Genomic DNA, 26,653 nt, shown 5'->3' with positions numbered 1-26,653 from the left:
TTATTCATCATCCACAGGCAGTGCAAGAGGACTGGAGAAATCATCCCCAATTATTCCAGTCATCATTCTTCCTTCCCTTGACTAACACCTAGAATCTATACCACTAACAACATTTGACACTCTCTCTGAGATCCCCCTCCAGTTGGCTCCTGCCTATAAAACGTCACCCTCAAACTGTCTTTTAAGTTGTGATTTTTAAATAGGTAACGTAAGCACATTGTACAAGTTCAAATGGTATCAAAAGGTAAATAGTGAAGAGTAATCTTTCCCCATCCCCCTTTACCTCCTCGGAGGGATTTACTATTACCAGTTTGTTATATACTCTTCCAGAGAAATTCTATGACTATCACAGACTTTTCAACCTTTTTTAGAGCACTGATTGAATTTTCGGCCTAAGCACATATATTGTGCTCAATAAATATGTTGATTATTTGAAAAGATCAATTGTTTGAGTGTTTGTCAGAACCCTAGAATCCCAAGGATGGGTAACACTGCAGAGGTGACAGTACTAACCCCTAGACTTTCAGGGGATACACACAGTCACACACATCGGTAGACAGTTTTCACACTACTGAGCATAAAGAGTTAACACCTCTGGGGAATTTAAGATAAATTATGCTATGGAGAGTAACAGACCCTGAAAAAGGAAGCTGAGCACTGGCATTTTACACCTTGCAAAGACAAATGCTTTGCAATGTGTATTAAAGGCTCTCTTTGTGATCAAAAGATTTGGCAAGTCACCCAGAATTTTTAAATTTCCCACAGCGGTAGAAATCTCATTATGTATAACCTTTTAAATGGGACCAGAGAAACATTTCAACTTGATTCTCATTGAGCACAACCTCTAACTGCAAGTACAGTCCAAATGGAGACAAAATGTATATTATTTTTGCATTGGACATGTAGTGCCAAGAGCACTCTTCCACTGTCTCCTGTTATTCAAGAGCCAAGTAGCTTGCTTGCACTCTCTCTTTCTTTCTGTTCCTGTCTCTCCCTCCCTTCTTCTTCACACACACACACAGATCCTAGAGGCTCTGTATTCCCCAAATAGGTAATAATTCTTATAAGCATGGCCCCAGCACAAGGGTCCACCACTGAGTGACCACAGTGGAGGTGGTAAATTGGAGTTCTTTTCTCCTGGGGACCTTAAAGGGCACATGTACTTAAAAACATGCAAACCCAACCCCAAGGTACCTTGTGGTGATAGTTTTTCTGGTTTTTTGTGAATTTATCATGTCTACCACCCTAGATTATCTAATATGCTCATGTTAATTTATAGATAGGTCTATCCCTCTGTTCCATGTTGAACTTCCATTGCCTTCCTTCACTGAAATAACTTTGCAAACTGCTACCAGCTACTTTGTCCAGGCTTTGTGCCAGGTCCTATATATTTAATGTTCAAATAATCATCACTAATGTACCATGAGAGATATGATTATGACTATTTTACACATAAAGAAGCCAAGAATCAAAAAAGATAAGACCGCTTGCTATGATGTAGTACATGTGTTAGAATTTGTACTTAATTCTTCTAACTTTAGGAAAGAAAAGGAACTGAGGAAGTAAAGCCCCTATTGTGTATGAAGCACTATTTGTGTGAGCACAGTCATCACTGCATAATGATCTTTCAGCCAACCGCATACCACTTATACAATGGTGGTCCCATAAGATTAGTACCATATAGCCTATGTGTGTAGTAGGCTATTCCATCTAGGTTTGTGTAGTATGCTCTATGATCTTCACACAATGACAAAACTGCCTAAAAATGCGTTTTTCAGAACACGTCCTCATGGTTAAGTGATGCGTGCTATATATCCCTTTATACACAGACACACATGTACATATATTGTTTCATTTAATGTATGTAATGCTAGTCGTCTTCAGGCCTTAAACTTTTGTACTGATTCAATCTAGAGAGATAGAAAGATATTTTTACTTGTTTGTTTTATTCTTAAATATCATTTGAATTAGGCAGACAAATGAAGGATTAAAGATTTCCCAGATTGATTGATTTCAGAATTATTTAATCACCTACTACAACAAATTCTTATTTAGTGTGTACCATTTGCTAAGCAATAAATAATGCAAAGTGCTGGAGATTCAGTGATAAAATTAAAGAAAAAGCATCTTCCCTCATAGAGCTTATGATCTAGAAGGGCTGGACCAGGAGTTGGCAAACACTTTCTGTAAAGGGTCAGATAAATATTTTTGGTCTGTAGCACATATAGTCTCTGTCACAACTAGTCAACTTAGCCTTTGTAGTGCAAAACAAGCCTTAGAAAATAGAGACTAGAAAGAGTTTGGCTAGGTTCCAATAAAAAGGTAGTTATGAACATTGAATTTAAATTCATATATTCTTCATGTGTCACAAAATATTGTTTTTCTGGTACTTTTTTTAAGCTTTTAAAGATGTCAAAAACGAGGGTACTCTCTTGAAATGATAAAGCCCATTTATGAGAAATCCACAGCTAACACCATTCTCAATGATGAAAGAGGGAAAGTTTTCCCACTAAGATCAGGAGCGAGACAGTGATGCCCATTTCACCACTGCTATTCAACATTGTACTGAAAGCTCTAACCAAAGCAATGAAGCAATGTAAAAAAATAAAAGGTATCTACATTGGAAGAGAAGACTAAAACTGTCTCTGTTCTCAGATGCCATGACTCCAAGTATAGAAAATCTCAAAGAATACATACACAAAAAGCTAGTAGAGATAATAAATTCAGCAAAGTTTCAGGGTATGAGATCAACACATTAAACCAGTTATATACTATCAATGAATAATTCAAAAAGTTCTCTAAGAAAACAACTTCATGTATAATCGCATTCAGAAGAATAAAATATCTAAGAATAAATTTAGCCAAGGAGGTAAAAGACTCGTACAAAAAAAAACTATAAAACAGACAGTACAATGGAAACTGCTGACCGCAATTAAAGAACTAAGTCAAAGGAAAGATAGCTGTGTTCGTAGATTGGAAGACTCCACATTAAGATGTCTAAACTATCCAAAGCGATCTACAGATTCAAAGCAATCCCTATGAAAATTCCAATTGCCTTTTTTTCAAAATTGCAGAATCCAATCCTCAAATCCTTAAATAAAATTTCAGGTGACTCTGACTAGCCAAAGCAAAATTGAAAAAGAAAAACAATATCATGCTTCCTGATTTCAAAACTTTCCACAAGGTTATAGCGATCAAAACAGTATAGTACTGACGTTAGGAGAGACATACAGACCAACCAATGGAATAGAATTGAGAGTCCGGAAATAAACTCATACATCTTTGGCCAATTGACTCAACAACTCAAGAACAAAGTGATAAGCAACCCAATTAAAACTGGGCAAAGTACTTGAAGGGCCAAAGGACTTCTTTGTCCAAAAAAGATATGGAAAGAGCCAACGGGCACATGAAAAAATGCCAACATCATCAGTCTTTTGGATAATGCAAAGCAAAACCCCAAAGAAGTACCACTTTATAGACACTAAGATGGCTATAATAGTATTTTTTTTAAGATTACAAATATTTGAGAGGATGTGGAGAAAGTGAAACTGTTGTACATTACTGACGAGAATGTAAGATGGTTCAGTTGCTGTGAAAAACAGTTTGACAGCTCCTCAAAAAGTTACATATAGAAAATACCATATAACCCCATAGTTTTACTCTTAGGTATATACACGAAAGAATTAAAAACAGATATTCAAACAAGTCCATGTATATGAATATTCATAGCAGCACTGTTCGCAACAGCCAAAAGGTGGTAAAAAACTCATTTATCCATAAATAGATGAATGGGTAAACAAATTGTGCATTGTGTGTATATATATATATATATATATATAATGAAATATTATTTAACAATAAAAAGGAGTAGAGTATTGATACACTACAATGTGAATAAGCCTTCAAAACAATGTGCTAACTGAAAGAAGCAGACACAACGGTCACATATTGTATGTATGATTCCATTTCTGTGAAATATCCAGAACAGATAAATCTATAGAGACAGATGAAGATTAGTGGTTACCAGGGCCCAAGGGGAGGGGAGATTAAGGAGAAACTACTTAATGGGTGTTGGGTTTTACTTTGGAAGGTTGAAAATATTTTGCAACTAGATAGAGATGGTGGTTGCACAGCATTGTGAATGTATTAAGTGCCACAAAATTGTCCATTCTAAATGGTTAATTTTATGTTACATGAATTTCACTTCAATAAGCTATTCTTTTAAATGTATAGACCCCTGATTAGATCAATGGTTCTCAAATTTTACTGCATATTAAAATCATCAAGGGAGCTGTTAAAAAAGGCAACGTCCAGGCTGTACCTCAAACCAAATAAATCAGAATCTCTAGATTTGGGATGCAGAGATCAATATTTATTTATTTTTTTAAGGTTCTCACCTTATTCCATGTGTAATCAAGTTTGGAAATAAGTAGTCTAGACCAGGGATTCTCAAATATTGTTATGGGACCAGTTGCATCAGCATAACCTGAGAACTAATCAGAAATTAAAAGTCTCAGGCCCCAGCTCAGACCCACTGAATCAGAAACTCTATCAAGGGAGTCAAGGATACTGGTGTTTTAACAAGACCTCCAGATGATTCTGATGCAACATCAAGTTTGAGAACTACTAGTCACTCTAGAGTCTGGTCTTGCTCTCTGATGTGTATAGCATTCATCTGGGAATCTTTTTAAAGGGAGACGTGAGATCCAGTTGTTGCAGGGCAGGACCTGAGAATTTCACATAAAATCTCAGGTAACAGAGTATTTTTTGTACGTCTCTGGTCTAGACTGAGAAATAGACATTAAGCAAATAATGGCACAATTAATCAGTTAATCACAATTGTGAATGGCTTTTCACTTATTTCTCTAGATTTTTGTAATCAACATTTGAATCAGTACTCAGTGCTTACTTAAAGTATGTCCTAGCTTTCAGGAATAACATGTATAATCAAATCTCGTATTTGCCCTCAAGGGTTTACAGTCTCCTGGTGGAGATTGGAAAGTGAACATGGTGATAACTATGTAGGCACTAGAATGTACCAGATCACCTGGCCTTGGTGGGAAAAGGGGTCAGGACAGCTTTCGGGCAGCGTTTGTCCTTTGACTGGTTGTCCTTTGGTAAGCTTTTAGTATATGGTAATCACAGTATAGATATGTAAGTAAATCACAGGCTTTCAAACTTGGAAAGCATTTTATTGATTATTGGTTTTAACACTTTATTCTTTGATAATTGTGGATAGGGGTAGAAGGGTTTGTTGGTGCATCAGTGGCTGTTGGAGAAGAGGAAAGGTGGCAAAGTAGGAAAAGCAAAAAGGAAAGGAAGGAGCAAGACAGTGAGAGTTGGGTTCTAGACACCATTTTGCCTAGATGAGGTCTCCTTTGCCCTAGGATATGTCGGGCATCCTTACTGAGATCTGCTTAAAGAATGGGTTTATTGTCAAGGAAAAAAGTTTAAATATATTCATGAGTATGTGTGTATGTGTATGCATGTGCATTTTAAATATATATGCAAACATCATTGCAATCATCTTAACTTAAAGGCGGGGGCAAACATTTAGTATTGACCAGAGGGTTTCAGCCTCAGCCATTATGCTCACCTAAGGCACATTTAAAACATACTGAAACTGATATTCCATGACAAGATTCTTGGCCTGAGCTGGGCCTAGGCATGGTTATTCTTTGCACATTCCTCAGGTGATTCTCATGTGCAGCTTAGGTGGATACTCCTGGTAGAGGCCATGGCATTCCTAGGAGTGTGAATAGACATAACTGAGGAAGGTGTCACAGAGCCCAGGAACACTGAGCTAAGCTTCAAAGTCTAGAAGTTTACAGAGAGAGCAGGGAAGAATGAAGAGAATGTCTGGACAAAGTCTTCTGAACAAAGGAATAGGTCTGGCAACACACGAGATTCATTTGAAGGATGAAGCCAGTGGGTCTGATCAAAGAAGCCATAGCACAAGGAAGAAACACAGGCTTTGACAGGTAGACAAGGGTGATATTTTTTTTAACAGCATTTTGAGATTACAACCATAATACTACTGTCTTCAAAAGCCTGCGCTATGAAACGTTTGTGGAGCAATGATTCTGCCATTAGAACCTCTGATTTCTATTCTTTTCCAATGTTTTTGACAGAGCCAGGAGCCTGTTGATGACTTTCCTCCGGTCCCATGTTGATTTAGATGCTTGGAATAAACACAGGACTTTAGCTTCCTATCTGGCACTTTCCATAGGCATGACATTCATTTTGAGATCTAAAAAGAAAAACAAAATAATAAGAGCTATAAATTAAACTCTTCCAGATAGCTGGCTTGAAAGGAGTATACAACTGATAAATATGTCAAGATATAAACATTACTTTTTTTGCCTTCAACTAAAGTGAAGATTACAGAATTGCTTCTATAATTTCTAAAATTAAAGTAAATCTAATTTTTCTTTTTCATGGGTTTAAGTAATCTAAAGGAGCTTCCACAGAATGAAAAAGAAAATATATATAGATATTTTATATTATAAAATTAATATAATTATATATACACATAGAACTTGACATTAAAAATTCACTCACATTGTTCATTGCACATACAGATTCTCTTTCTAACCTAAAGCCCCTGGACCCTTCAAGATCTTTCCATCATAATGGACAACAAGAGAATTCTATTCATGAGTTACTTCTGATATTTCAAAAAGTCTAACAGAAATCATGTGTTTACTGATGATGGAGCTGCACAAAATTAGCACATTTTGGTTACTTTTGTTTTAGGCTGAAATTTTATCATTTTATTGTCCAAATAGTGAATCTGCATGTTCTTTGTGTTTCGAAGCTAGATAGAAGTTCTGATTAGCTGCTGATGACATCTCTGATATGTGAGGTCATATGGATATAGAATAAGGAGGATTGTTTTGGTGGTTAAAAAGTTTGGATAATGGTTATAACTATGCATATTTCTTTGTAAAATTTTACATGTAAATGGTTGAATTATAAAAATTATATATTAACTCTCCTTTTAAATTGGTCCTCTCTGGAAATTTGGAGATGGCTTTGTGACCACTCGATGACCCTTTCAAATCTGAGAATCTGTACATTAAAGTTTCTAAAAATGAGGGCTTCTGAGGAATTACATGCTGGTCACAGAATAATGGAACCTTAGGAAATTCACCTTAGAAGATACCGTGGGCACCATAGGAAGCACAGGAAATACCTACCACAAAACTCTCTTCTGAAGTACTCAGTCATTCGTCCTGCCCCTCATTCAATATGAACACCTTTCCGCCTCGCTTAAATCATAGGGACTCTGCTGTGTCTCCCGTGGGTATAAAGATTACAAGACACATTGGCTCTCCTTGAGGTCACAGCCTCCTGAGAGCCTGATATTAGTCATTTGGTTCACATATCACACTCTTCAATTCATGTTGACATGAATTATTAGAGCTTAAGGATGGCAAGATTAACTAGAGCAATGCAGGATTTGAATCCTAAAGGAAACGGGAGACTAGGAAACCAGTTGGAGTAGGAACTCATTTGTAGAGTCATCAGCAACAATGACCAAGAAATTCCAGATCCTAGAACTCATACATGATATCTGTACCTGGCTTAGATTTTGACTTTCAGTGGGTTGCTCCAAAACTATTCCTAACTGGGGACAGAAAGTTTCTAGAACCTGAGATGGAACTAGACCTAAAATTATTGGCTAAATAAGAAACATGTCATTGCAAAGTTTCATATGGTAGACAAACCACCGAGGGGAGTGTGCCAGAGGAGAGAGGTCAGCAATGTTAGCTTTGTGTTTTGGTCGAGTAGATTTACCCTGCATGGTCCCAGTTGGAATTGAGTTTAACTAAACGTTCTCTAGAATTGCATGTACTTTATCCAGCGAAGGTAGGAAAAGTCAGAACAATTGACTCACTCTCACTAGCCCAAATCTGGTCACATGATAGATGTTCAATAAGTATAAGTCACCATCACATAGCTGAGAATGTATTTATAAAAATTGTGTTAGGTTAATTACATAAGCAGTGCAAAACAAAATTTTACAGTTCTAGCCCCCAAATCATTTCAAAATGCCATGCTTCTTAAACAGTAAAATAATATTCTATTTATCTACTACTAGCTTCTACTAACTCAGGAAAATGGTGTTGAGTATTTTAGAAACATTTGAAAGAGCAAAGAAGAAAGTTCTGGGTTGAGGCATAGTTATAATTGAATGTTAAACTAACCAGGAGTCTCATTCCTTGGACATTCTAATTGAGTTTTCGTTCATATCGATAACTTATCCGTAACTACGCCCTGATCAAAAGAGAATATTTGGTCATTGTTGGAGGAGGCAAAGGAGTTGATAGAGACACAACTCTATGTACTAACTGTGTAAGCAAATTCTTCAGTAGAGAGCTCAGTGTGTCTCCTATTTGCCAAGGCAGACGAGGCATATGGGTAAGTTATCAATTCTCTATCTCATCAGGTGTTTAATAAAACTAGGAAAAGTTTTCATTCACAGCTGTGAGAATCCCCAAGAGGTTTTGGGAATGTTTGCACTGGTTGGGAATGTATTTCCAGAGACCATTCATGCATGCCTCCCTCACTTCAGCAGCCCTCCATTCTACTTCATGGCTGCAGAATCAAAGAACATCTTCTCCTGGGATGGGGTTTACACGTACCAGAGTGGACACATGGGCAAGACCCATTACCTTCCAGTCAGACCAAATGTGACGCCAGACCCCCATTATCTTTTCCTGGGATCATGTGGATGACACTTTTGCAATTGATCCTTGGAGAAAATTCCATCAGTACAACCTCTAGCTATTTTTCTCCCTTAGCACTCCACTCATGACCTCCAACATCCCACAAATTTGAATGACATGAAGCGTAAAGGAGTAAAGCTTATCTAATACCTAATAAAATAGAAATGTAAACAAACAAAAAAATAAAACCTTTTGTTGCTATCAAGGAAATGAAATCAACAGAAACTACAGGCATTTCCTGCGGTGGCGAGAGCAAAGCCAGGAGAAGGTCAATCCTTAGATCTTACTTTTGCTTTAAAAACTGTGTTTAATTGTTAGTCACGATGCATTGTGGGCAGAACAATTAGTTGTATCTATATTAGATCTAAGCTGTAATTATTTGTTACATTAATCATGACCAGAGTGAGAATTTAATTAGTCACGAACATTAAGTGAATTTTTCTGAAGCGCGGGAAGAAGGTTTTCTGTTGTCTGGTGCATCTGATTAAAGAGAGGGCACCACAGCTGGCTGGTGAGGTGGAAGGGGTGGAACCTTCAATCTTTGCACTCTATTTACTAAGAAATCTGGATCCAGGTGATTTCATGTTACTATGTTTGTGTTTCATATGCAAATGGAAAATCTGTGTTTCTCAGCACAGGTAAAGGAGGACTCTGGACGTGGAGTGTCACCTACTAATTCAGAAGGACCATCTGATATCAATTTTATCTACTTCTTATTTGTTTCCCTTATTTATTCTATATCTCTGTTTTCATGATGGCAAAGATGTTACCAGAGAAATTCCAAGAAATGGAGAAGGAAATGCCCAGAGAGAAGTTTGCATAGAGTTACTTTAGTATTTATCTCTGTATAGTGTTTTGAAAGGAGCAACTGAACATTGGCATTCATCTAATCGCACACAGCTAGCGTCCAATGTCTCAAAACTCTACAATCTGGAGTCTTTTCAAATTAAAAATATAAAGACTTTTTGGGGGTACTTTGAGGAGGAAACAGAGCATAAATGCGGTGGCCGCCATAATGTGGACCACAGTGTTTGATAATGTGACACATTTAATGATTCACATCCCTAGAGCTGTTATCGGCCCAAACAGCTCTAGCCTGCTGATTCAAGTGAAAACTTTTAGACAAACTCAGCGTTCTTTTGCTCATTACACTGACCTGTCAGAAATGACAACTTGGCCCAGTCTGGTTATTCCACGCTGACAAGGTACCATTCAGGCTTCGCGGCAATAATGTCAGCTTTTAAAGGTGCGATGTACTTACGGAAGCTCATTTCTATGATTTGGCCAAAAAGAGCCATTTTCCTTGTCAGTGGTGAGGAATGCCTTAGTTTTCTTTAAATTAGGAGTCGTTTTCATGGAGATGGTTCCTAAGAAAACCTGCAGAAAGGAGAGAAGCTATTTTTTGAAAGCTTTAAAATAATTTAGCCTACTGAGCAATGGTGTGATTACCGGGTGTGTTGAAGACAGCCAGGGATGCTCTGCTCTGTCCAAAGCATACTTCAAAGCTACCAATAATGCAACAAATAAAACTTCAGTTTGGTCGTGAACAGTATGCACTATCTCCTGCAAGCAGAGAGTGGTGAGTTAGAAAGTTCTTTCTATGCAGTTTGGGCCACAGTGTGCAGAATCTGGACTGAGGCTAAAGCAACAATATGACCAGGTGCTATACTCCTGGTCCAGAAGCACATTTCTCTTCACCTTTGTCTGGGAAGGAGGGGCAAAGAGAATGTGAAGGCCAGCATTGGGCTTTACAACAGATTCTGCACAAATGTAAAGAAAACTGGGGCTGGCCTAGTAAGTTGGCATAGGAGACAGGAAAACAGGGGTAAAACTGATACTTCCTTCTTTGATTTTTCCCATTAATACAATATTACAGTTGAGTCTACTCGTACACTAAGTTCTTGGAAGGACTGGATTTACCCCTTGACATTCAAATTTGAGATGTCTTCACTTCATTATTTTAACATACTACTTCCAAAATAAGATAGACAGATAAATAGATGAAAGAAAGATAGAAAGATAGATAGGTAGATAGATAGATAGATAGATAGACAGACAGACAGATAAAATTGTTTTTTTATCAACCATGAAGATGCTTAAGCCATATTCACCAAGACCGGTGGATTCGTATCCAACTCCACTGCCATATGGTTTTTTCTTCCTATTTCAAGCTCCCTGGTTCACTCTAGAACTGATTGCCAATAGTATCTGACCAACTCTGGTGACAGGCTACACTGGGGGCTCACAGAAGACTATAGCAGCACAGTGTATTTTGCAGTTTTGTGTGTGATTTTTAATACTCACTCTCGATTTTAATGTAGGAACCCTTGGGTGAGCTTTAGACTAGATTCACATCACACTCAGGTTCTTAACTGCTAAATACCGCCAACCAGCCAATTCCATGTGAGGAAATAGGGGTTGACCCAAAACACAATTTCATTGCCCATGCTTTCTTCTGTATTTGTATGTTAATGAACTAGCATCTTTCCAAAATATCCATGACCAAAATATATGAGTAAAAATTTCCACAAATGCACATCCTGAGTTTAAATTATCTGGATAACTGAAGGTATGTTTAATCTGAAGAGTAAGGGGCTGTGACTAAGGGTACTTTTTAAAAAATTACTATTTGGACCTAGTAATCAATCAATCAAAATATTTTTATGAAGCAGTTAGTGACCCTTATGTTGTAGTAAAGACTACTTTATCCTCAAAGACCTTACAATTGCGTGGGGAAAGCTACACTGAAACAGCAAATACTAGAGAATAACGCAATATTTGAAGAGGACGTGCTTATGTATGTTATAGACATCCAAGAGCTAAAGGAGATTAAAAAAAGAAGAAAAAACCTGATGCAGACAGTGCTGTTAGTGACCGCTCTAGAAAGACAAACAGATTTGCATACACGTACTCAGAAAGACAGTACAAGAGAGAGCTAGTGTGAGTAAAAACCCATGAAAAAGGATGTTTGAGGAGAGAAGGAACTTTGGTTGAAGGGAGCTACTCCAGTTGTGAAATAGATCACAGTGAAAGGAAAATTTAGAAGCTCATTGTAGGGAGCATTGAATGACAGGGAAAGGAGTTCAGTAGTATTCTTTTACTGTACAGTAGTTCCGCTTATCCACAGTTTTGCCTTCCACAGTTTCAGTTATGGTCAACCACAGTCACAAAATATTAAGTGGAAAATTCCAGAAATAAACAATTCATAAGTTTTAAATTGCAGCTATTCTGAGTAGCATGATGAAATTTCGGGCCATCCTGCTCAGTCCCACCCAGAACATGAATCATCCTTTTGTCTAGCATAGCCACTACCCACCTGTTAGTCGCTTGGTAGCTGTCTCAGTTAAAGATCGACTATCAATTATTGCAGCATTTGTGTTCAAGTAACCCTTATTTTACTTAATAATGGCCTCAAAGTGCAAGCGTAGTAATGTTGGTGTTCGTATGTGCCAAAGGAAAGCCGTAATGTGCTTCCTTTATGTGAAAAAGTGAAAGTTTTCAACTTAATAAGAAAAACAAAATCACATGCTGAGATTGCTAAGATCTATGGTAACTTTTATCATAGTATACTGTTATGATTGTTCTATTTTATTATTAATTGTTATTGTTAATCTCTTGCTGTACCTAGTTTATAAATTAAACTTTATCATAGGTATGTATGTATGTATAGGAGAAAGTGTAGCCTATATCAGATTCGGTACTATCCGAGGTTTCAGGCATGCACTGAGGGGCCTGGAACGGATCCTCCGCGGATAAGGGGCGACTATTGGAGTTACTTTCTGTTTACCTTCCTCTGCATTGTTGAGAATATTGAGAGTTTGTACTTAATTATTAACACATGACCAATGCAAATTTATAATTCTTGTGGCTCAACAGTTTCAACTTTCATTATGTGTATTTGTTTCTTATCTGTTTAATTCCATTTATTTCAGTTCAATGCTTTTATTCAGTACCACGGAAAGCTCAGTGTAGTAGTAAGCTGCGGTATCAAATGCTGAAATAACATTTATGATTTCTGTTTCCAGGTGCCCTGAAAAACTTTGTCTCAGTGTTTCCTCAGAAAACTGCCCTCAGACACACACATCAGGACAGGAGTGTCAAGAAACAAACCTAGAGGGGCCGGCCCAGCCTGGTGGCGCAGCAGTTAAGTTTGCACATTCCGCTTCGGAAGCCCAGGTTCGCCAGTTCAGGTCCCGGGTGCGGACATGGCACCACTTGGCAAGCCATGCTGTGGTAGGCGTCCCACATATAAAGTAGAGGAAGATGGGCTCGGATGTTAGCTCAGGGCCAGTCTTCCTCAGCCAAAAGAGAAGGATTGGCAGCAGATGTTAGCTCACGGCAAATCTTCCTCAAAAAAGAAACGAACCTACGGTTTCCAGACGGCTGTCCACTTGCCTTGTGGAGGATTGTGAGATTAATACTACTTGTTTGCTCTATCATTAATAATAACAATGCTTCTTTATTTGTGTGCATGGATTCATGGTTGAGGAGACATTTTCACATATTTCACTTCTTTTGTGCCTTCCTGTGTGACCTTGTGGAAAGAGGGTCACTGGACATCTCTATGTCTTGTTCATCTTCTCCCTACATGCCTCTTGAGATGCGCGTATGTGTTGTGTATGTGTCATATATGTCATGTATGTCTCGCAGGTGTGAAGAAGAGTGTTTCACAGTTCACAAGAAAGAATGTATGGTTTCAGACCACAGTACACCCCCTTCCTGAATCATGCATTTAACTTATTCAGCACACTTCCACATCCTTTGTCTCGTTTGATCCTCATAAGTTTATTTTTGTCATAAAGTATATTTACATATTATTCATGTTTACAGTTCTTCTCTAATCAAATGAAACCAACAAAACTTCCACAGGCATGCATATCAATTTCTTATAACCCAATACTGTCAAAATCATTGCTCCCCCCACCTCTCTCACCTACATGTCTGCAACAATAGTTCACCCCGGCTCCTTCCTCTGACTCTTGCTCATACACGTGCATCAGTGCTCCTGAGACAATCTGCCCCAAAGACAGTGCTTCTCCCTCTTCTCTTTTCATGAGAAATATAAAGCTTTTCTTCCTACTAGTAAATTGACCATTTACTATTTTTATCACTTTTGCTGGTTAATTTTAAGCTTTTCTTAAAAAAAATAAAAGACCAGTCAGAGACTAAGTATGGATTTATTTTCCCTGACATGAAACTTCTTTTGGTTAGATATAGTATCTCTGTTTTGTTCAATTGCTTCTGCTTCCTTCAACCCTTAAAAATCTTTGTTTTTTTAATCTCTTTTCTTCTAGTGGGAGCATGTCCCTTCTATCAGGGACCAAAGGAATTCTAGGTATTAGCCAATTCCATCTTCAAGTTAAAACACAAAATATTAAATATTAAATGATTCTGAATCTTATGCTTCTTTTTCTCCTATAGCTGACCCATACGATGTTTTGCAAATTTATGCCAGTGTTCCATAGGGTCATGCATATTAAATGTCCCCTTATGACCTGCACTAAACCTAATGGTGGGAGTCATAATATGCATTTTAAAAACAGCTAAATTCCATTCTTGCCACACACAATGATATTATGTAATATCCCCACATGGTTTTCTTTTTATGCTTTGTTCGTTGTTACATTTCCCAATTTTTCTTTACAAGTTTATGTTTGAAAATATATCCCAGAAGTTCTCATTTCCCATACATACGCTATCTTGCCTTGAGTCCTACCTTTCCTCTGAAAGGCTACTATCTTCTATCTCCGCTGTCTTCCCTTCTCTCCTTTATTCTTCCCATGCCTCTCCTTCTCCTCTTCATTTCTTCCTCTTTTCTATTAATTTTGTTACTATGGCATTCTGCCTTTTCCCCTCTTCTTTACTTTCTTCATCAGTTTATCATTGTTCCACAGCAGTTTCTTTTCTTTTACCCCAGTGATTCTCAACTAGGAGCAATTTTGCCCTCAAATGAGATTTGGTGATGTCTGGTTGTTACAACTGGGAGAGGGGTGCTAGTGGAATCTAATGGGTACAGACCAGGGAGCCCCCACAACAAAGAATTACCCAGTTAAAAATGTCAGTAGTGCTAAGATTGGAAAAACCCCATCACTATTCTAATGCGCTATGCATAAACCATAGGTGGCTCTACGTAACACCACACTGTTCCTTTTGAAACATTTTCACTGTAATTTTCTCAAATGTAGAATTTATTTGATGAGAGTCTACAGACCACACATAAATTATAAGCTCCCGTGAAATGTTCAGGTTGGCATAAAGGTTTTATTTTTATGTATCACATCTACTGTCCTGAAGCTATCCAGGTACCTTTTTCTAATGGTGATCAGGCCACTCGTTGGTATGGGACATAAAAGAGGGCCTGCCAGACCATAAAATAAATGTGCCAAAGTAAAATGAAGAGTTTAGAAAATTCATGCTTAGCCCCTGATGCACTTGCCTTGGCCTTGAGCTCTGAGAGCTCACATGCTGGTGTTATTGGGGATAAACCTGTCTGTCTCCCTGACTGTAAGACTGATTATTTGAGTCCTAGCTCTCATTTAGCTTTTGATCCTCTAGCTCTGTGCCTAGTATAGGATTTCACAATAATTAATCTGAATAAATATGTTTTTAAGTAACATACCATGGTCATCTCTGACTCATTCCTCTTGTGACTTAATCTGTTTCCCAGCCAACTCTCAATTATGGCGTGGAACATTTTATAACCGCTCACCTGACACCTTTACAAGGTTTTAATGAGAAAATTATTTAATGCTTGTCTTTTCCAAATAGATACCCTCATATCACTTCCCTCTTTTATTATCTTTCAGGATTTATTTTGGGACCAATAGAAATTTCCCACTTTCTTTTTGACCTACCAGTGGCCCTTTTCAGCATTTCTCGAATTTTTATCCATATTTATTATCTCCCATCTCTGACACTATCTTCCTTGTAAAATATAATCCACCTATTTATTTTAATGTCCTGGTTATTCCATTTTTTTCCACGTGAAACTGCAAAGAAGCATTCAAAATGTTTCTCTATATTCTTTCAAAAGTTTTTAAATTGTCATCAAATCAGAAACATTTTCTCTTCATCAACAATATATTTGATTTTTGAACGAGATTTTTAAAATTGCTCAGACAGGTTTTCTAGTATGAATCTATAATTTTATACTTTTCCTTATAGCTTTTTCTTCCTACTATCAATAAGCAATTTCAGCAACATTTTAACCTAGTAATTTCTTATCTCAAATCTAACAATCTGTTTTGTATTATGATTTCATTCACTAAGATTTTCACAAATAGTGGCTTTGTTTTTTCTTTTCTTTCTTTTTTTAATCTTGACCCTCTCTGCATAAATTTCCCTCATTCTTTCCTGTTTTTTCTCCCCTGACCTGTGTCTTATCTACATTCTCCATGTAATATTTCTATAGCTTGGAATACTTACTTTATCAGTGAAACCTCTGTTTTAATCTCTCACCTTTGCAAATTTCTTCCAAATTCAACACAAATTTATTTAAACATCTTGTCAAATTCTTCAAAATTAGTAATGGCTTTTATAAAATAGTTTTTGTTTTATATTAGAAAATATTATACACATTGTTGCTTTTTAATACAAAATTATTCTCCTTTTTTTCCCTTCTTAATGGCAGAGTCTATCTTAGAAAATGGTATTGAAAATGCGAAATTCTTGCAGTCCCAATCTCCCTTATAGCTACAGATGCTTCATAAGTCATTTCTAGCCAAAGAGAGATATGAAGGGGTTGTCGGAGACGTTGCTGGGAAAGACAATCTTCTCTAACAACAAGAGAGAGATCGTGAGGAAACCTTTCTCATCATCACTCTTCTGATTTTGAACATTATCTTCTCAAGAAATCATGCTTGGGACTAATGCTTCCTTGGCCACAGGGAGATTATGTCAATACCTCAAACTGGCAGATTAAATTGGTGTGAAAAATTAGGCCCTTAGTGGTACTGTTATGCCTCAAACCAAGAATGTCTGATGATACTGAAGATGCTGATAATAATGGCTGACATTTTTGGAGGGTTTACTAGCTGCCCACCATTTTATCCTCTTTACACGTATTATCTAGTTTTATACGTAATCCTAAGTGTTTCTTAAGAACCGTTTTCCACATTTCACATCTGAGGAAAGGACAGAACGAAGAGGTTAAATAGTTTGCCCCTAGTCTTATAGTTAGTCAGTGGGACAGCTAGAACTGTAGCCCTGTAGCCCTCACAGGCTGGCTCCATCATTCATATTCTTACCACTAAGTTATGCTTTCTCATCAACCTGGAGGTCACCTGCTCCAGACTTTGTGGTGTGTGAGATAATTGTGTCTGAGCTGTATAAGACACTGTCACCTCACATTCTTCTACCTCTACAGGAAAGCTCCTTAACACAAGGCCTTCTGCAGTCTATTGCACACATCAATTGTCCCGGTCCACTTATCTTAATTAGTTAATTGATTTATTGATAATCATATTCCCTAATGTAGATTCTCTAAATCAGCCATCTTCAATCCTGTCTTCCTGCTGTTTCTGTCATGTGTACTGTCTGCTACTCACCCTTTTCTCTTCTCTTCCTCTTCTGGTACCTGGCTCCATCACTTTAGCACAAATGTTTAGATTTTCTTTGTCCTTTCTCTGTATCCATTTCTGCGAATATTTTCGCTTATTTCCTCATTCCTAAAGTTCAGACCAACTACCTCTTTGGGAGGAAAGGAGGACGGCGCTCTCTCTCCATGGCCAGCTCTCTCCCGGTTTTCACATTTGTGTCTCTGACTACTCTGCCTGTTCTGCCTTCTTTCACTTCACACCTTCATCCTCATCATCCTCCCTCCTATTTTCTGAAACTCTCATTGGCTCTTTTTAATAGCCTGTTATTACTGAATTTTGAGGTCCTTAAGTGCAACAACTATCTTATTTACTTACTTATTTGTTATTTGGAGGGGAGAGTTTGCCTCCCTAGAGACTCCTGCAGAACCCAACACCTGTTAGAAACTCAGTGACGCCCATTAAAGGAAAAACAAGTGAGTGAATATGTTAATCAGACTTTGAGAAATTTCCCTGCATTAATTTGAGCAGATGCCACCAACTCCATGGCTCTTGTTTTTTTCCCATCAAGAGTCCTGGAGTCTGTCTCTTGTCCTTGGTCCTCTTTTATGATTTCATTTTCTCGCACAGTTTGGATAGATATGTCCTTTTTGTCCCCAGAAGCTATCCAGAGTTTCTTTTACAAATGGTACTTATTCTCTGGACCTAAAACCTTTTACCTCATTGTACCTTTTACTTAAATGGTTTCCTGAGCTTCATCAGGAGCTGATCTTTCAATGTCCTCTGTGCAGCTATAACTCATCTCAGTTCTTAAACGAAAAGTGCCCATCGGCACTGCTGCATCTTCAAGTGCATGAACGGGGTCTTTAGCCTTGCCCTGTTCCCTGGAATCATCACAAAGTTCCCTGAACAGTATTGGTCCGTTTTACTTCTGACACTGTCTCTGTAATAAATTCAATTTATCTTCTCATCTAATGCTCATATCAAATTTCTTGCATCCTGGCTTTTGAATTACAGCAAATATGTCCCCTGGTATATCTAATAGATTTAATAATCAAGGTCCCCATGGTGTGATCTTGCCAGGCCCTTGCTCTCATCTCTGGTGTCACCGTTTTTCACAAATCTTCCTACGAAATGATTCTTCTCACTGTGGGAGATGTACGCATTATGTTGTTCTTCTCTTCTTCCTCTTCCTTCTCTACAGGAATACTCACAAAGTTTATTTGCTTTCTTTTTCTAACCTGTCATCTTTTCATTCTTCCTACTTTCTCTCCAGTTTTCTCTCTTATCTCAATTATTTGCCTTTTCTCTGTTTTTTTTCCTGTAGCATTTTCAATTTTTTACTGTGTAATGATGGTTATTAAAACTGTTACTGCTATTTATTAAACACCTATGATAATTCCAGTACTCTACCTCATATGTGTATATTTATGCATTTGTGTGTGTGTATTTTAAAACTCATTATACCTAAATAAATTTTTAAATGAGAAAACTGAGACTTTGTTTTTAAATAAGCGGTTCCAGATCACATTTAATGATAAATATGTGTGTATGTATACATTTCCTTTAATTCTCATATGTATGAACCTCATAATTGTCCAATAAGTGTTATTTTCTTCTTTTTTAAAATAAGAAAAGTGAGATTTGGTAAGATCAAGAAGGTCGACCTATAGACAGCATACTCAACACTGGACAAATGCAAAAAAGTGGTCACATGGAGTCCAGGAGATTTAGTTTTTCACCGAAGCTTGCGGCTACACACGATAGACATCCACTGCCATCTCTTGCCTCCCTCTACCCATTACGAGTCTGTGAGTCAGAAACAAACTTTGAGTTTGCTTTTGCCCGGAATTTTGCAAAGTGAAGAAATCCCACTCAGCTCCCTGAGTGACCTTTGAACTGACAGACTCTAAGCCGTACCAGAGTTACACAGCAGCGTCTGTTTTCTTAGAAAAGACTCCAAGGGAGTCTTGCTTGCTCCTCGCTCACGTGGTCTGGGGTGGCGGGCAGTGGTTGTCAGATGGTGCTTTATGTGCTTCTTCACAAACCACAACAACAAAATTCCAAATGCTGACTCACTGGGGAGGCCATAGTGTAGTGATAGAATTTGACGTGTCCAATAGGCCAAACAGTCCAGGAAACCAGGCTGATAGCAACAAAAGGCCGCAGAGGAAAATAGACCTGGAAGTCAGCATGAAAGCTTTTGCGTGGTTTACATTTTCATTAATAGGAGAGGCAAGTGTCTGGGGTTGTGAATTTACTAATGATCTCTGTAGAGTCTGACCTCCACTTGGTACCAGCTATCAGTCTATCAGCCCCCTCATAACCATTTCCGAGATGAATTCAACCTTACATTATAAGTCATTTGAAATTGGTGCTTACTGACATTTGTTAGTGTATATTGTATATTTGTCAGTATATGTGTATGTTGCTGAGATAGGAAAAATCTGCTTGCTGAATACATACTCAAATAAAATTTTGAATCTGGAATTCCATCTGAATCAATATTCTTTGTGATAAAGTATGAAGTCTTTCACCTGAACATTTGGCACACCATACTGCCAGTGCCTTTTGTAGCATAACTTGTTTCTACTGGATTAGAAATACCCAGATGCAGGGCTGGCCCCATGGCACAGCAGTTAAGTTCACATGTTCTGCTTCAGTAGCCCGGGGTTCTCTAGTTCGGATCCCAGGTGCGGACACGGCACCGCTTGGCAAGCCATGTTGTGGTAGGCGTCCTACACATAAAGTAGAGGAAGATGGGCATGGATGTGAGCTCAGGGCCAGTCTTCCTCAGCAAAAAGAGGAGGATTGGCAGCAGATGTTAGCTCAGGGTGAATCTTCCTCAAAAGAAAAAAAAACAACCCAGATGTAACACAGACCCTGAGGCAGAGCCTAGAACCCTTGTCTTGGGATCCCAAAGTTAGACCAGTAGCTAGTGGATGAACATCAGTATTACTTTCCACACTGGCTGCTCTGAGGTTCTCTCTAAACTTAAGTTTCTTTACATGACCTTTTCAACATAAGACTATCTCCTAAGTGTATTTGACTATGTGATACTTCTCTACAAACTTTATTTAATAATTAGGATTCACATACTTGAAAGCATGATGAAGCCTAAAGATTTTTAGTCCTCTCTCCCTATATTTTAGATAGGAAATTAAAAATTTTGAGTGGAGAAATTATTTATTAAAGTTGCACAAAATGCTGATGGCAGTCTGTTCAACAAGGTTGAAGGAGCTCTCTCAGTCTCAGGTGATAAAATTCACCCCCATTTCTTGAACAGTTGAATAAGTTCAGTTATTCTCTTAAAGAGAAGCTACTTTTGATTTCTCCGAAGTCTTCTGAATTGGTACCTGTGTGAGAGATATGAGAAAAAATGTGAAAACATAAAACAAAGTCACAAAGAATCATCACAGCCATCTGAGTTTCTCTGTCTGTTAGGAATTCTTGGTTATGACATGGAATGGCAATGGTAATAACATTCAGCTTGGACATGGAATAGGATAACTTCAAAGTTTATAGTAATAAGGCAGGTAGTCAAAAACAATTATAACTCTTAGAATCTATCTCTCTATCTATTTATCTATCTACCTATCCATCCATTCATCCATCTAGCTATCTATCTGCAGACGTACCTATCTATATCTTTAACACATTTATGAGCTAAAAAACAAGCAAGGGATTCTAAGCGATGATGAAAGATAAAAATCCACAAATTCAAGAAGCCAAAAGAACATCAAGCACAATATATAACAGGGAATCCAAAGAAATCCACTCTTAGACACTGCCTGGTAAAACTACAGAATACAAAGACAAAGAGAAGATCTGAGCAAGAGAAAGAGAGAGAATGGTTACCTTCAAAGGAGCAAGAGTGGCAGGTGACTTCTTATTACCACCAATAGCAGTCAGAAAACAGGAGAATGAGGTACTGAGAGACTACAACTCTCACACATCTGATAAATGCAAGGATTTGAACAGAAGAAGTCTGAGTTCAAAGTCTACACTTTCAATCACAGTGCTTTTCTGCCCTTATGTCAGTCAGAGTCAACCAAATATGGAACTTAGCAATCAAGGAAAGAAGGATGACCACTGTCATCATTGGCTTTAAGACATTAACCCTGCATTTATCCTCTTTCCTACAGAATTGACCCACCTTCACTATTTTTGTCTGTCATTGTGCCATTTTTCTTTCCTCTTCCCTTAGTTTTGGCTTCTGAGTAATCATTTACTTCATCATTTACTTCCCTATCTCCTTTATTTATCTTGATGACTTATTAGCATTTCTTTCTCCTTAATGTCAGTCAGAGGTGATCTCTGCTCTTGAAGTTAATTACGTGCCAGAGATACTTTTATTATCTTATCTCCAGAAAAATAAATCCCAGGTAATATATTTTATATTTCTTGGGGACCCCACTACATGTTCTTCTAAAAGCTTAATCTATCTTTTTTAACCTGCAAGACTAAAATAAAAATATTTAAGCAGTTTTATTGAGGTCACAAAATGCTTTCATGTATAATACCTAACCTGATCTTCATAATGACCCTGTGTGGTAGATGTTGTCTTTATTCTCAGTTTACGAGGTCAAAATTCTGGCTTAGTAGAGTTAAATGATTACCCCAATTCATATAATCATTGAATAAAGCTGAAATATAAGCCACTTGAATAAAACACCCATACATGTCCTACTCTACCATTGAAACTCCTCCTACTGTACTTTAATTATGTCCAAGGAGTTTGTTTTCCAGGAGATAGTTACGTATGAAGCCCAAGAATGGTCCCAGGGGGTCACTGCAAGATTTGGTGGCTGCCCCAGAGATTTAAAAATGAAACTAGTAAAGGCTTTACTGCTATGCCTCTCCCCCTCCTGAGTTATAAATGCAACAAGCTGATGATTATGATGATACTTCATTTCAATAAGAATTGAAATAGAACAATGAAATCATGCTGCTTAGCACTTATATAGCACTATTCATCTTCTGAGCTCTTTACAAACAGTAATTAATTAGAGGAGGGCAACAGAGAGTTCAGTTGATCGAGTGATGCACACGCAATAAACCAACTCCTTCAGAATTAAGATCCAGAAGAAAGTACCTACTTGAGACCCAGACTGAAATTGTGAGGGGAGGGTAGTGAGTGGTGAGAGGATGTTTTAGGAAACCAAAACCTCTCCTCCCTCTGAGTTGTCAACATAATCAGCCTCTGAAAACAGGCTGCTGCCATTTGAACTATAAGGGAATTTCAAATAGGGCAGGAATGAAAGCTTGTGTAGTGAAGGGAAAGATCAGATAAGAAAACTAAACTATATGTTGAATTCCACTGTAAGCAGATAGTCCTTAAGGCTACAAAAATAGTGATTTGATTATCAAAGAAGGAAAATGTGCAGCTCATCTGCCTTTGTGTTGCCTGAAGTCTCTGCCTTGAATCTGTTGTTCAGGAAAACGTATCCTGGTGTCTGAATAGGGCTGCTGATTACTCTCATCTTAAGAAGAGGTATGAGGGGAGAATGGGATAAAAGAAGTAAAAAGAACAAAAAAAAAATCAATCTCATCCTTCATAAGATCCTCCCTTCCCTCTGATTCAGACTCTGTTCCAAAAAGCAGCCACAGGTCAATTCCTGGCCCTCTGTCTTCAGGATTACTGAATGTCACTTATTCTCCATCATGCACTGAAACAATGAAATAGAAGACTGTGATGTTTGGCCACGATGTGTAAGGGGATGCATCTTTTTTCCTTTTCTCAGTCACTTGACATTGGTCTTATGCATTTGCCTTCTTGGTGCAATTGCAGAGGCATCAGAAGGAACTAAAACACAGTCAAAATCTTCATCTCTTCTTCCCCAGGCTGCTGGCCATTAGTAAGAATTCTAGCAGGCAGAAGCAGTGCCTTTGCCTCCACATCAACTATTACAGAAAAATGGGATTTTGATACTGGGGACCTTTTGTCTCTCTGCCCACATCTGAGCAACTTAGCCTCATACTCTACTTCAAATCCTAGCTCTGTAATTTACTAACTGTATCATGGTAGGCAAATCATTTAATTTTCTGATCTTCAATTTCTCCACCTGCTAAACTGGAAGCAGGGATTCATTTATAGTCACTTACAGGAGGTAGATCAGCCTTTGGCTGAATCCTCCAATGCAAAACCCAACAGATAGGGAGAGCCAACTGTATTCATGGTACTACTCCATTTTATATAAGGAATTAGACCATCTAGGGATTTTGGTATCCTTAGGGAGTTCTTGGAACCAGTCCCCTGCGGATACCGAGGACCATTGTGCTCATGACATTTATTTGAGGCTCTGCATTAGATTTGAGAATACAAATATGGAAGACACAATTTCTCCCCTCCAGGAGCTCACAATTTGGTGGGCATCACAAATAAATAAGCACTTATCAAAATGGAGTGTGGTAAAGTGAGACTTTGTTTTGCAGAAGTCCAGAGGAGGGAACTCTGAGGTAGTAGAAGATGAGTATGATAGGCTGGTAAACATTTAACAACCAACTATCTGGGAAAAAGTGATACAGTTATTTACAAGCATGCATTTATTATAAATCTTACTGATATAAAAGATGTCCCACAGAAAGTTAAGAAAATAATAAAATATACAATATCTAACAAAAATTCCATACAGCCTATTGATTCTTGAGGGGAATAGAATTTGTCACTGGAAAATATGTTTCTTTGGTATAAGGATTATCTTGAGGTGGCTATTAAGAAACAGCAGACATGAGAAAGCTCTTAAAACTGAGTAGAAGTTACCCTTTTGTAAGGGACATTTCCATTTATAAGGGAAATCTCCATTTGTAAGCGTGAATCTCTCTCTTTGTACCAGGAAGAGAAGGATGGCTGAATCTCTAGAAGCTCTTTTCAATGGAGAAGGCAATGACTTAAATCTGCATAACAACCTTACCTTGTTTACTGTTCTTTTCCTGGTGACAAATGTAACTAACTCCCCCAACACACATACTTCTTTCTCTTAACTTTAACTGGAGATAGTAGTAAAGATGTGGCTTGGGCCATTTCCTGGAGTTACTCAGTTTTCCTGGGTATCTCTCATGTATACAGGAGGTATACATGTTGTTAAACTTCTGTTTTTCTCCTGTTAGTCTTACTTTTTTATTACAAGGGTGGGGTTCTCAGCTAAGAACATAGAAATGCAGAGGTAAAATTATTTTTCTTCCTCTACAATTCTCAGAGAATCTTGTTATTGATTTTTGCTGACTCATATTTTTAGCAAATCTATAGAAGAAATTGATAAATTAGTGTAGTTAGGACATGAATGTTTGGTATTTTTGTTTATGTTAAAGAGTAAGATGGAAGTGAAACCAAAAAGATGTATGTCGAAACTTCACTTATTCATCAATTTCTTTGCAAAATTGAGTAAGGAAAAATACTGCAAGCTTTGTTTTTTTTCAGTTTTGTGTGTGTCGACGAAAATAATCCATAACCAATCTATAAATGAAAATTTGGGTGAGTTTATTCTGAGCTTAAATTTTAGGATTATAACCCAGGAGAGTCTTTCCACAAAGGAACAGAGCACTCCAAAGAAGTGGGGGTATAAGGGTGGTTATACACCCTCAAAGAGGGTGTTTCACATATGATTGAAATGTCTCTCCCACAATAGTCACAAGATTGCCCTGTCGGCACAGCGCTTGATGGACACAGCAGGTAGTGGGTCTGCTATCTTGGTGGGCGTAGCAGGAGGCAAGTCTATTGTCTCCAGCTGGGCGGTCACAGGCGAGTGCAGCAATCAGCTTCTAGCCTAAGGAAAGATACTTAATCCTTAAGGAGATGCCAACGTTGGGAGGGGGAGGGAAGTTGCACCTTTATCTCAAGGGCCTTTTGCTCTTGCCATAGGGAATCTCTAAAGCAGATACAATGCATGCTCAATGGCCTCGGTCAGGCCCTTTTGGAAAGACGAGGTCAGGCCGAATTAGGTTTACACCAAATGGCTTCCTCATATATTCCAATATATCCTATTACTTGCCATTTTTATTTGTCATGTGCTATTCACAGACATGGCACGCTTTTAAATTTAGTCTGCATTATTAACATTTTCCCCCTTAGTTTCTTACTGTAGACAACCAACAAAAAAAAATAAAGCCATGATTTTTTGTATTTGCCAATGACTTTCACCTTGGCTGATTTCAAGCTTCCCACATGACATGACTAAATGGAGAGTTGAGAAGACATTCAGAATAGCACATTGTTATGAGGTATTTACAACATACACATGTCAATAACCTCAAGAGCATAGATAATAATAAAATATAGTAAAATATTTAGACAATTATGTTTGCATATTTTATTACTGAGCTTTAAGATATAGTTTATTGAATTTTAAGTTAATTTTAAACAATGATTGTGCTTAACAATAGCTTGACAGTAGCCTTGCAAATTTCTAAGATGTAACAATAGGCTATCACGAGCCAGTATAGGTTGACTTCATCACACCACTGGGAACGAGGAAAATCTTTGAAGCCGTGGAGGTAACTACAGAGCAGCCCACATAAAGATGATAGAGAAGAATGCTCCTCCAGTAGTAAAAATCCTATGTATGGAACGAGAGAGGAAGGAGTATGAAAGTTCAACCAGAGGAAGAGTATTGATGCTATGGCCATTGATGAACAAACTAAGGCCGACTATGATACCTCCTAACACCGAGAGGGTTCAGTGATATGAAGTGTGTGACAGTTACTCTACAAGGATTTGGAGTGTAAGGATATTAATAATTTTAAAAATTGCACCCATAATATACAAAAGACATTATCACAAACAACACTATGACACAGGATTCAAATCTGTATTGATTCTTGAACCAAAAAAGAGCAAGGCCACTTCAACTGTATGATGTGTTTGAACATAATCTGAAATCGAGGCTGTCTTCTTTTTTATGTTTGGGGAGGGCACAGATTTTAGGTGTGTTGATGTTGCTGCTTTCAACTCTAGCTCATGGGAGAGGGAGAGAGAGAGAGGGAGAGAATCACACATGAGGCAGTTACGTGGTGCAGTAACTAGTAACCTAAGTCTGACAGAGAGGGTCAGTAGTGCTCCCAAGTGAAGGACTCAAACCGGAAATCCAGAAAAAAAATTCTCCTCCAGATGAGTGGTTATCTCAGACAGCAGTAGAGACCATAGGGTGGAGAAGGGGAGGGAAGAAATAATGAGTCATGCCAGCAATCTGGTCCCCTGTGATCTCATTAAGTGATGGAAATTTTTGGTAATTGAAATTTTTGCAAAAGTTGGAAACACATATGTGTTTAATTATTTACATATTATTTAGAAGTCCACAGTGTACTAAAATTTATATAAAGAAAATTTTATTGATTGGCAACCTAAAACCTATCCCAATATAGGTCTCCCTTTTTTTCTCCCACTTTAGA

This window comes from Equus quagga, chromosome 9, assembly GCF_021613505.1.
Source record: "Equus quagga isolate Etosha38 chromosome 9, UCLA_HA_Equagga_1.0, whole genome shotgun sequence".
Classification (NCBI taxonomy): Eukaryota; Metazoa; Chordata; class Mammalia; order Perissodactyla; family Equidae; genus Equus; species Equus quagga.
Note: the sequence above shows the minus strand (reverse complement) of the source record.